Source organism: Triturus cristatus, chromosome 9, assembly GCF_964204655.1.
Source record: "Triturus cristatus chromosome 9, aTriCri1.1, whole genome shotgun sequence".
NCBI classification, from domain to species: Eukaryota; Metazoa; Chordata; class Amphibia; order Caudata; family Salamandridae; genus Triturus; species Triturus cristatus.
In genome coordinates, this window is record NC_140592.1 from 1,005,281,890 (window position 1) to 1,005,295,134 (window position 13,245).

Sequence of the window (13,245 nt, forward strand, 5' to 3'; positions counted from 1 at the left end):
AATATATATATGCGTCTGTCAGACACAAGATCATAATAATAATAACATCCAATCACTGATTTAATCATATGACAATATCATGGAAAAATCATCTTAAATAACCCGCGATAAACTAACACATAATGTAAATTAATCCACCCCTCTGCTCCCGCCTGTGTAACATCCAACAGACAAAAATGCGTTTATACTTGTGTCATTATTAATGTGCCCCACGCTTTTAGCCCAAATTGCTCGACACCAAACAACCCAATGTTTCCACCAACCGCCTTGTTCTTACCATGCGCGCACAACATAACTGAATAACCACCCAATGCTCACTCACTAACCAGGGTTGGAACAGTTTTAATAACATCACTTGAATAGTCTGGAGCACACCCATATTATTTCTCACATTGGATGGTTCTTCAGTTATGTTGTGCACGCATGGGAAGAGCAAGGCGCTTGCAAAAGTAGATTATATCAGGTATGTAAGAGTTTATTTAAAGGATAATGGGAGAAGTGACAAGAATGGGTTGTGGGGGTGAGTTTACATACAGCGTTGAGCGCACTATATGAGTTTGGTGGAAACATGGGGTTGTTTGGTATCGAGCAATTTGGGTTATTACCCCTGATCTGCCTCCCAGGGGGGCAGAAAGCCCACTAGACACCAGGGATTATTTTCTTTTTATGATTTACAAAAAGGGTTTAAGGTATAATGCCGCACTTATTTATGCTGTGGGAATATTATTAGATATGGTGCGCTGATCAAAGGAAACAAGACTCTTTTAGTTTCCTATGATGTAGAAAAGGCTTTCCACAACAGACATTTACATTAATAATTTGATCCGCACTCATTAAGGACAAGAAGTAAATTCCACCAAATAAAATATCCAATGCAGTTGTTTTTTCATTCTTTAAATCTTTCTTTTCTTTTCTTTAAGGTAGCCAGTAGCCAACGCGTTTCGTCGTATTGAAGGACTTCTTCAGGGCTACAAGACATGGATAACATAAAGTGATTTAAAATCCATTAAAAAAATTAATGTTTAAATAACCTACATTATTTACACAATCCAAGTACCAATCCATAGCTCTTCTACTTTCATATTTACATTGATAGCAACACAGTCAGTTAATACTGAGGCCATGCTCTTTTTTGTAAACACAACCCCATATATTTGTATATACAACATAAAATCATAAGTATAGCAATTTCATATTTAAAATATTGAGTCACCCTGCGCTAGATTTGCGCTAGATTCGCAACAGAAAGACAGTATGGGAAGCTTATTATGGAAGCACTGTCTTGTACTTGCAACATGATTGTTAATGTAGCATCTTTAAACAAATGTGTTAATGCTACCTAATAAAACCTAATGTAAAATAAACAAGGTTCATTGAGAGTAACAACATTTGGAGAAAGGTGTGCCTATATAATCATTTATAATGAGACAGTCTATTGACGCATAGGATGATAGACAACCCTATATATTATCATTATGAGATCAGAGAACTTACTTCAGTGCCTATAAAGGCACCTTAGGTCAATAAGCAATAAATTGAACCGAAGCTTTTATCATTATATAGCTACCTCATCAGTTATCCATTTAGTCGTGTTAGTGTTTCTTCCTCTCAACCGATCATTTAATCTTTATTCTAGGAAATAATCAGATATTTTGATCACTGGACCGTCATTGTATTAATTGATGCGTCTTATTTTTAGACTTAAGGGAATTATTAGCGACAGAACCATACCTGTATCCCTACGGTATAATTTGGGACCCACAGATGGGAGAACACTGTTCTCTTTTTTATATGGTTTTTTCCTACCCCTAGAAGGTTCCGTTGGTACAATAACAGCCGCAGACGCTACAAGATAGAATAGATGTATATATTTTTTTATTCCTATATATATAATAGCTATTATTACTTTCAAAATTCACAAAACAATAATTATTGAAACCTGGATTTTGAGTGTCATCGATTCTATCAAAGACATCCCTAATCGATCTTCATAAGATTCATGGAGACATATTCTGTAGATAACCAAATCTTATATGTTTCATCAAAATTGTCCCTAATAAGTCTTTATAGTGACATATTAGGTCAAAGGTTTATAAATAATCGCAATCATACCTTTGCATCCTTGTTTGAAGGCTTTAGTCATAGGGATATTACATGGTAAAAGTCCTTGAGCAATATACGGTCAAGGTAGACCCATAGCTATAACAAAACATAAGAACACAGTTGTAATTGTTAATCTAGAACATAGGCAAATACAAGTTTGGTATAGCTGAAAGTCTAACAATTTTCTCTAACCCTGGGCGTAGTGCACGAAGTAGCACTTCGCGAAGCTACGCAAAGTGCAGTTCGCACTACGCGAGCTACGCGTAGCACTTCGCGAACTGCGTAGTACCTTGTTCGCACTGTGCCAGATGTCGTTTTCAATGATTGCACAGTGCGGACAAGCAACCGGCACTGTGCAATCATTGAAAATGGCATCTTGCACAGTGCGAGCTGTAGTTTTCTGCTGCTCGAGTAGATTTTTACTTGAGCGGCAGCTTTCTCAACGCGAACTGGTAGTTTCTCATCGCGAGCATACGCGACCACTCGCAATGAGAAACCTGACGTCCTCGCGTTGGGAATCTCGCCGGGAGGTTTATTTTCCATGCTCGCGATCGCCAACTTGATGTTGCTGATCGCGAACAAGGAAAAAGTCTCGCCGGGATGTCATTTTGCTTGCTCGCGGTCGCCAACTTGACGTTGAGGACCGCGAGCAAGCAAAAAATGACCGCAGCACTAGGCAATACTACGCTACGCGTGTTCGCACTGTGCAACGTGCAGTTCGCGTAGTGCGAAGTAGCGCGGACTTCGCAAACTACGCGAGCGTAGCGTAGTGCTTTGCCCAGGCTTAATTTTCTCCCCATCAATCATTTCTATATAATAATCCCAATGCTATACTTGATGTACAATATATCCATTTTCTCCAAACATGCTATAATGCCTGGATAATTTATCTAATAGCCACAAAGCTTTAGACAAGATAACCATATTTTTAAAGTTGCCATTCTGATTCTAATACAGAAGCAGACTTGTGGGGAATGTGCCCCCGCTCAATCGCACGACTATTATGCATGAGATGCCATACTTTTATCGTGGTCCCAGAAAAAAGTACCACGCAATGTTCACGGAGCAGTCTCAGGGGATAAGAATATATCACAGTGCCTCATTATCTAATCATAAGAAAAGGCACGGAACAACCGTATGCAATTTGGGTATAAAGCGTACAACTATTATGCATGAATCGCCATACTCTTATCGTGGTATCAGAAAAGAGTACCACGCAATGTTCGCGGAACAATCTCAGGGGATGAGAATATATCACACTGCCTCATTATCTGAGCATAAGAAAAGGCACAGAACAACCGTACGCAAATTGGGTATAAAGCGAAACACTTCTATCACCCTTAAAGAAAAGCGTCATTAAGCAGTAGTGCTGTATCTAAGTAGCATTGCCATACCACGTAGGGATTTATTATAAGTGCCCTCACACAATAACAACGCAATGATCTAAATATTGCCGTATGCCAGTGTCTCACATAGGCGCAGGCGCATATCGATATGTGGACTCACAATCCACTGTCAACATTTCCATAATGTCCCTGCTCCACTCACCTTGCGAACCGTGGCCCCCATAAGTCAATCCTCTCTGTATGTTCAGCACCATCAAGCCGAGTCTCATACGAGGCCGGCTTTTAAATTTTCCCGCCATATCTGCGCATGCTCAGTACGACTGACTCTGAGAGCCAGCGGTCCGCCATCTTATAATGTGGCTTTTATAATGGAATCACATAATTTCTAATGTGCGAATTGGGAGACTCTACATTGAGTCTCTAAAGATTTAATAATTGAAAAATCACAAAGAGCCCCAGCGTGTAATCCTTTCAGTAGAGACAAGAAAAATCAGATCGAAGTAATTTCTTCGTTTTGGCAATGGCTTGCGCTCGCGTATATTATCCCCGGCGTATGCGTAGTTCTCACAAGAGCGTGATAAGGAAACGGCCATCTTGTAAAGTGGCCCGTTATATAAATTGTCAAGCTTTCAACTAATCAGTCCTTGATATCACTGTAACGTTGCTCTATATTCCATCTCTATGAACCTAGTATAGAGACATATTTTCTTTTTATACTTAGTGGTGGGCCTGCCCTAAATGGGTACTATAATGCTCCCAACCCTCCCAAACATTTGCCACAGTCTTTCTGCCCCCTCAGGGCTGCAGATGAGGGTAATAACCACTGATCTGCTCCCCGGGGGGGGGGGGGCAGAAAGCCTACTAGACACCAGGGATTTTTGTTTTGGTGAAAACGTAGGGGTACTGCCACCAATTGACACAGTCTTTCTGCCCCTCCCTTGGGGCCAGATGGGGCAATAGCCCCCGATCTGCCCCTGGGGGCAGATCGTGGGCTTTTGCCCCAGAGATATGTTTATGGGCATGTCGGGGAGCGGCCCCTTAGGCAAGGGTTGCTCCCCTTTCTTCTGTGAACACCAGAGATATGTTTATGGGCATGCCAGGGAGTGGCCCCATAGTCAAGGGTTACTCCCCTTTTTTTGTTAACACATTTTTGCTGCTTCTGCTCCCCTATGGGCAAATCAGAGATATTTTTAGGCACACCTGCTCCCAAGGGGGGCAGAAGTGTGTGTGTGTGTGTGCGCGCGTGCGTGCGTGCGTGTGTGTGTGTGTGTGTGTGTGTGTGTGTGTGTGTGTGTAGTTCGGCTCACGGTCTGTGTTTCCTGGCATTTGGCTGGCAGTGTGTGAACCTGAATTTTCTGGCGGTGTGTGTGGTCTGTCGGTTGGCTGGCGATGTGCTTGGATTGCCATTTGATGGCACTTGGCTGGTGGTATGCATGGATGGCACTTGGCTGGTGGTATGCATGGATGGTACTTGGCTGGCTGTGTGGCTTGCGTTGATCCTCCAGCATTTTATTACCCAGAATCCCCTGCAAACCTCCAATTTATCTAACAATTCACACTTTCCTCACATTTTGGTGTGAAAAATTTGTCAGATCACTGCGCCGGCACAAATTTCCCACTAACCAGCGTTTCCCTTGTTCTCCTAAAAAAATGATACCTCACTTGTGTGGAAGGCCAAAGCCGACGGGATAGGAAAAATTAAATAAAACAATAAATAAAAACAATTACCTTGCACTCTCCGAATCGACGTGGCACTTATAGTTTGATGGAGGCCGGGGGTGGCACATATTGCATTGTTGCACAGTGTTAGATTTTAACATGGGATGTTTTTAACTCATGCTGTAATAGCACACACATTTTACTAAGAAACATCTCTTTGTTTGCTTTTCTAAAATAATTTTTGGGTTTACATTTAGCACCAAACAAATGTTAATGGGTAGAGCATGAAGCAGCAGTGGTTTGTTTGTTTGCATTTATTTCAAGGAGAGTATGTTGCACATGGTTAAATGGTTTATTTATGTTCATGAGATTATTCACAGTTACTAATGGGCTGGCTTTATTTACATTACAGTTACCCCTGACCAAGGGCTTCTCAGCCCGAAATGCATTGGGTGAAGAGATGTATGGTTACTCAAGATAAAACGTATATTCTAACAGGCTGCAGAAAAAAGCCTGGATGGGCATTTCTTCAGCTTTTAAAGTTTGAAATAAGCTGCCTCTGGGTGAACTTAGAAAGTATTGAAGACCAGTGGAATAAACATGGATTACATTGGATTACTTTTGGGTTAATGGATGTTTGATTCTTGCAACATGTATGGCTGTCGCGTCTTGAGTCTGATGCAAGATGATTCACCAGTTAGTTATGGAAATTTTACATCCGTGCTAAAATGAGGCAGAGCACGTGTCGAGGCAGCACACCAAAATCTTACCATTGAGCATTTCCCTAAAATATTGTTGATTATAAGAAAAACACGGAGTGCATCTATCACTTAATTTTGATATTTTAAAGCCAACTAGCACAATATTAGTGTAAATGTAGCATTTCCAATATAAATGTTAACATTTTGCTGCTCCAAACAAAGGATAGGAAAACTCATTCAACCAGTGGATGCATACGCTTAGTGCCTAGCATTGAAACACCCTCTCCTAATGCTTTATGCCAGTGTCAGGAACTCTTGCGCTTATGCAAGGAAGTGTAATAACCAGAAAGGTCATACCTTGGTTAAAATACCTGCAGGCAAGTATCCACGTTGGAGAAGGTTAAGTCCTGGCTGGAGATCCTCCCTGCTTGCCTTGATACGTGAACTGAAGCATTCCCTTGCTGGAAATCGTTACTCGGCCGTACCCACTTCCTGTAGTGGTGCGCGGTCTAGTTGCTCCTCGCTGAGACACTTCTGAAGGTGCTAACGCGCATGCGCGAAGTTCGCGCGGCGCACTTCAACGAACGAGAAATTCCTGACAGGAGTGTTTACCTCAGCGCTTCGTGTCAACTCAGAGTTATTGAGAGAGAGAGTCAATTCTACTAAGATTAAACTTCAGTAGGGAAGTAGAAAAGGCTTTTAATGTTGCTTCCAGATATGTCAGAGTATTAAAGTCTTCGTAATTCCTTTAGCAGAAAAATATTGTGAAGCTAGAAGCAGCAGTTCCAGTTCAGTGATCCGGTGAGCAAGGTGAAGAGAAGAAAGTCTCAAGGGAGTTGCTTCTGTGAAGAGAAGAGCTCCGAATTTCAAGTAAGCGTGTTCATGTGGTTTCCTGTCAAGAAGATTTCACCTGTGAGGAGATAGTTGTTTACCTTGCGCAGTGTGAGACCAAGACTATTTTAGTAAAAAAGGACAGAACTGTCAAGAGTCTAAGAGAAAAATTCGAACTTTCGGAGTTGTGAAGAATATAACTTTTTTCTTGGAAGAACCAAGACTTGATAATTAAATATTTCAATATATACTTTTATGACAAGAAAGACTTTACAAACGACAAGAATAATTCTCAAGCAGTAACAGGTTCTTCCAGTGAATCAGATTTTCTTCACCTCAGACAAAACATCATAGAGAGGAGCTAGCCTCAAAAACTGACACAGGTAAAAAGACATATAGAGAGAGAGAGAGAGAAAGAGAGCAAGTGAGGCAATAAGAACTTTGGGCAAGCTTATGTTTTGTGCTTATCTCTTGCAGGTGACTCACCTTCCAAGAATAGAAGTTAGGAGAGCGACCAGAGTCAGGAGGCAGTCTCTCTTGTTTTGTCTTCCACTTCCCCTTTCCCCCGAGCTGAAGTTCGTGACAGTTGTTATCACCTGTCGCAGGCTTCGGCAGGTTGGATTTGGGGAAAAGTCTTCTGCTCCTGAGGGAATCGTCTTCATAGTGAGGCAAGTCTGACAGCCAGCCTCCTCATCCTCCAACAGTCTAGTTGCTTTGAATATAAATTACTGAGTGGTGGAAAATGTGATCCTCTCACCAAATGTCTATCACCTTTAAAACATGTTTTCATTTTCCGTCTTTGTTATGACCTCCTTTGTAAAACAGCAAACTTAAGTCTACTTCTAGGGCCGAGCCAGTATAGGATGTGGTGCACCATAGTTGTATGTATTATATGTCTGTAGGTTTTCCTGCCCAGTTTTGGAATGGCTACAGAACCCTTTCTCGCCTGTACGCCTCATTCGGGTGAAGAGGATAGTTCACAGCGGCGTGCCCACCATTAGTAGTGCCTAACAGGGCTTAGTGGCTTGAAATTTCCTCGTTCATATTTCCCTATTCTGGGTCATACTGTTGTTCGTCATATCAAGTCCAGTAGTGCTAACCTGGGCCACCAAGAAAGATACTGCCTGTGATACATACGGCCAGTGAATATTTTAGAAGCTTATTTCCAAGGATTCTTTGAAGCACACTACACGATACAGCACATTTGGCTGAGTACCTACCGTGACATTTGTCGCCCGGGAGAAGTCCGTTGTTATGGACGAAACGCGTTGGCTGTCTACGTCACATATGTGTGATACTTTTTAAGAAAAAGAAAGTCAAGTCAAGAGGCCCACAAAGCTTATTTTGTTTGATTAGGGTGTTTCTCTCTTCTTATTAATTTTTTAGGTCTCGCCTACGCAGCGCGCATGCGCTGCATAGGAGGACCTTTAGCCGTTGCTCTGCTCTTTTTGGAAGCACATACTCGTGCTTGTGGCGGCATCCACCTTGCGGGAGCGAGCAGCGGTGCGCATGCTAATTGGCTGTTGCTCGCTCCCGCAAGGCGGATGATGCCACAAGCACGAGTGTGCTTGAAAACAGCTGCTGTTACTCCCCCTCTCTCTCACAACCCTCCCGCCCATTCCTTTCTTTGATGCTTTTTTTAAAATTTTCAGCGCGAGGCGCGCGTGCGCTTGTTTTAATAGATTTTATGTTGTTCGAACTCGACCCAAAGGTATTGGAGAGCTCTACATATGCACCGCTTACATTACAAAAGGACATTTACTTGTTTAGTTTTTTAGGCACGAGGAGATTAAGGGATTTGCCCAGTTTCACAGGGTGTTGACCCGATGCCGAGATTTGAACCCTGACTTCCCAGTTCCAGAATCGGCAGCTCTACGCCACATCCACTCCCAAGTTTCATCCCTCTGAAGTCGGCAACATGAGAATGTTCAGTTGATTATCAATATATATGTTAATTTGCGCCAAGACACCCCATTGTGTTACGCAATTGAATTGTGTATTATTATTATTTAAGCGCTACATCAGAAGGACGTCGAACATAACAGCAAGTTAAAATACACAAAAAACGCTAACTCATTCACTGAAGGCAGACTGCCCATTACACATTCCAGTTAAGACTGTTAGGGCGCACAGCGGTTCCCATCCACATGCTCACGGATATGGGAAAGAGCAGGACAAGCTGCTGCCACTTTCGGGTCCAGACTAGAGCCTGTCAGTGTCACCCAGTGCTTTGCACTCTGGGACTTGTAGTTTTAAACTTGCTGTTATACTGTAGGCCAGGGCTGAGCACTGTCTGTTAGAGGAGAAAGGCGATCTGAACAATATCTTCAGATAAAGGAACTGATCACCTGGAGGTAAAACGCCGAGGATCACACACACAGCTCTTCGTGTGACTTTCCCAGGTGGAAGTAAGTCCGCGTTATTTTTTTTTCTTCTCGTAGCTGTTTGTTTGCCACAGTACTGCTTCTAATTACAGGGTAGGTAGGGCAGCTGTGTGTGTGTGTGTGTGTGGGGTGGTTGCTATGGTTGCTCGGATACCCAGGGAAGGAGCACAAGTCCCGTGCCCACCTACGCTGTTCCTCGCGTTGCCTACCTGCCTCAGATATTCACAAGGAGTAACAATGGAAGCTTTCCACTCTGCATATCCGTGCCAGCTTTTCTCGCTACCCACCACTGGTGACTTCTTGCACGTCTCATTTGCGCCAACGCCTCCCGTACATCACTAATGCTAACTTGAATTCTATGCCCATTTGTTCATTGGCCTCTATGCAGTCAGCGTTTGTAAACAGGTGCAATTTGTTATTGTTTTTAGGTCTCGCCTGGTGCAAAAATTAAACACGTGGCACCATTCCCAAAACCCCTGTCCCGGCTGCGCATGTCGTCCTGACTCTAAAAGCAGACCAGGAATTAAGACCTTAAAAACAGTAATGCTAATTACAACCCCTGGCTTAGTAATCTATCAAAAGAGGTAAACATTTGTTGCATGCGCTATTTCCGGAGTTCCTTTTAACCCAGAATATCCTGCTTTTCTTGAACATGCTGGACCGGTCTCAGGTCTGCGTCTAGCAGCAATTGGAAATGCGTCCTGTCCTCTGCGATAGTCCGCGTGTTTGGTGTATATGGACAGTAAAATAGAGCCCGAGCAACAATCCGGGTCCGACTGCGACAGAAAATGGGTCTGGTCATTGGCTTCTTTTGATTTCACGGTGCTCCTCTGCAAATAAGAACTAGGGGTAAATGGCGCGTGCACAGTACCGTTGTTGCCTCTGACTCCCTTCATTGGCAGTTTGTAAGCAGACAAGGCCAGTGCGCATGCAAGAGGAATATGCACGGATGTTTCTCACCCTATAACATTCTGCATCACAAGCATGGCTGACCCTTCCCATACACTTAAAAGTAGCTGACAGTGCAATAAAACATACATTTGCAATGCAATAGGTCTCGCATTTACGAGAGTTTGAGCTATTGGCATCGCAAATGACAATGCCATTTAGTTATGTGTTGTTTTTAAACAGATAAATAAAATCTATTGTCATTTACAATGCCAACAGCTTAAACTCTGTAAATGCGAGACCTATTGCATTGCAAATGCTTGTTGTAATTTGATGTGGTGCAATGCTACGTTTCTTTCATCCTTCACATGACCATTTAAAGTAATCTGGCAAAACTTGTGGTACAGGTCATTACTTAATCCTATCACAGGCAATACAAGTCTTTAGCAACTAAAGTGGAACTAGGCATATATAGCTTTATTTTACATGTAACTTAGAGAGCACGATTTCGAATATCCCCCAAGTGCTTTGTCACAATCAGACAGCCTCAAGATGAATAAATGGCTGACCCCACCAACTATTCTGCCCTTTCTTCCACATTTTGTCTTTCTAAGTTCCTCTTCCTTTCCTCTCTATCCTTTGGTTCTGGCATTTTCTCATTCTTTCTCTTCTTTTTTTATCTTTTCCTCTTTCTTAAATTCCAATGCTATTCCACATTCTCTGCTTGTGCTCTTTTTATTTTTATTTCTCTTAGCCCACTTTATCTCCACTTTCCCTGCTTTCTTCACCCTCCCCACTCTACCTTCATTTTCCTGATTTCCCCTCTATGTGATCTCCTCATTTCGAGCCATAACCCCCATATTCTCTTCTTTCTCATCTTTCTCATCTATTTTCTTTTCTTCCTTCTCAAGTTTACTAGGCTGTCTCCTTGAGCTCCCCTTTATCAGTTTCTTCATCTCCATATCAGTACTCTGTATTTGCCTCCTCTCTTCTAAACTATCATATTTTGTTCTGCTTCCTTTACTCATTCTCTTCCCCCATCACTCTGCTATTGTTGACTAAGCTAAGACTTTGGTGTACTTCTACAAGGTTTGCGTTCCTATCCCCGGGTAACACAGATGAACTTGGTTCAATCCACTGGCGCTGAATGTGAAAGACAGGTTATTGTATCCCCTTAGAACGCCGCCAAGTACATAGTGGAAGTAGAGTTATTGCTTTTGGGTTACTAACAATCCCTGAAATGGGATCAGGGGCATTGTGGTGATGGAAACAAACCTATTTCATTATCCACAATGTCACATGCACTCTGCACTAGGAAGAATGGACACTTTTAACTAAAAGCATTATTAAAACAGGGTGCACCTGTTTCTCAGCACATCTAAAATAACTACATAGAATATCATAAAAATAGCAAGAAGACACGTTGTGAGCAACAAGAATATAATTAACATTTCTAACATGATAAAAATGGCATCTGGAACCTAACAACCTAACCACCTACTTCTAAGTGCTACACTTGGGGCCTCATGTAGGTAGCCAAATACCGGTCGGTAACGGACGATTTTCGGTAATTATACCGTTACCGACCGGTATTTTGGCTTTTGAGATGTAGGGGGAGAATTTCTGTATTCGGAATTTACCGAATCGGTAAAATTACCGATTCGGTAAAATTACCGATTCTGTAATTTTACCGATTCGGTAAATTCCGAATACAGAAATGAGATGTAGGGGGACTGTGTGGTGTGTGTGGGGATTCGTTATTTACCACCAACTAATAGTTGGTGGTAAATGACGAATATGTGTGTAAATGCAATATTTTGCCCGTAGATGTGTGCAATGTGGCAGACACACATGCCCTCAGGGCATGTATGTGTGCCACATGTGCACACATGGCCGAATCAGGGGTGCAACAGGGTGTCAATGTGACACCCTGCCACCCTTGCATGTGCTCCCCCATTACCGAATCGGTATTTACCGATTCGGTAAAGAGGCATACCTTCCCATCAATGGGAAGGTATGCCTCATTACCGAATCGGTAAATACCGATTCGGTAATTACCGAATTTTTCCGAATCGGTAATATTTACCAACCAATTACCTACATAGCATTTACCACTTCATAAATACCGAATCGGTATGATTCGGTATTTATGATGTGGTAAATGCCAGCCCACCTACATAAGGCCCTAAGAGAGCATGAAAAGTAGAGTAACTTGCAGTCTAGAGTTTCTAATGGAGAAGAGATGCACTGGATACCTTGTTGACAGCAAGATATACCATTATTAGCATAGGGCTGAAGGCAGTGTTCCCTGCGAAGGGCAAGCGCGCTGCAGTAGTGGCCCTCCTCTTGGAGTCGGCTTTCAAAGTGTATTGCCAGTAGGTAAGGCTGTCTCTGGCAGAATCTCGTGCATAATCTGTATGCAAGACCCCTCCTGACTAGTGGTCAAGTGGTAGCCCTTGTATATTAAATCTTATCAGCGATTGGAATTTCTGACTTAAATTTAGGAATGTGTGAACAAAGGGAGAGACGGGGGTGGGCTATTTATAACACAGGTCCAGCATACATGCCCAAATACTGAGAATAACAAGAATTGATATGCAGTTCCTAGAGAGATTATCTGTATAGTGACTAAAGGGGGAACACCAATGGTGTTTAGTACCCAAAAAGGAGGATGGGGAATTCCTCATTTCGGATAAAATGCCCTCACACACCCAGCCCGCTAGGTGTCATGCTTCATCGTCGGGCATTCTCCTCGTCGGGTCGGCGGTGCAATACCCGATGGGCACCCTCAGTGGGGGCTCTTTGGCGGAGATCTTTTATCCTTCTGGAACCGGCAACACTGGTTAGGTCCTCCGCCGAGTGGGCGCATGATTTTGAAACTACGCGTTGAATTGACGTGGTCATTTGTTGCCGCTGACCGATGCGGCCAGTAGTGAAATACTTTTAGATTGATTCCAGCAAATTTAGGAATGTCTGACATAGATTATGTGTATCAAGGTGTAATTCCCAGACGTTTTCATATAAACATATCAGGTGAAAGGAAGTCAATTCATACTACACTATGACCTTGACATGGTGATAAGTAGATACTTGTCCAAGACTGATGTCACATCAGTTGTTATATCTATGTCATTAGCCAAATCACTTGAGACTTTTATGATTCCTAGAAAGATAAGGTCAGACAACATATGTGTCACTGGCAGAAATAGCAGACATGAAATTGATTCTGCAAAAATTAGGAAAAGATGGCAACTTACAGTGCCTAAGATGGAGTTGGAGCCTCCTCAAAAATGGATTCGGACCAAAGGACTTTACATCACTATTGTTATCTCA

At 42.5% G+C, this 13,245-nt stretch overlaps 1 protein-coding gene across 2 annotated transcripts in view; it reads left to right on the forward strand.

Annotated features, from left to right (window-relative positions):
- Positions 1 to 13,245, forward strand: part of LOC146799199 (uncharacterized) — a 120,185-nt gene that overhangs the window by 42,971 nt on the left and 63,969 nt on the right. The window contains exon 1 of one of the 2 annotated variants that reach the window (XM_085626640.1): positions 6,578 to 6,679. The exons of the other annotated variant lie outside the window; for it this stretch is intronic. The gene's annotated coding sequence lies outside the window, so the exon portion shown is untranslated. Of the gene's footprint in view, positions 1 to 6,577; positions 6,680 to 13,245 lie in introns of those variants that run through there. 2 annotated transcript variants of the gene reach the window in all.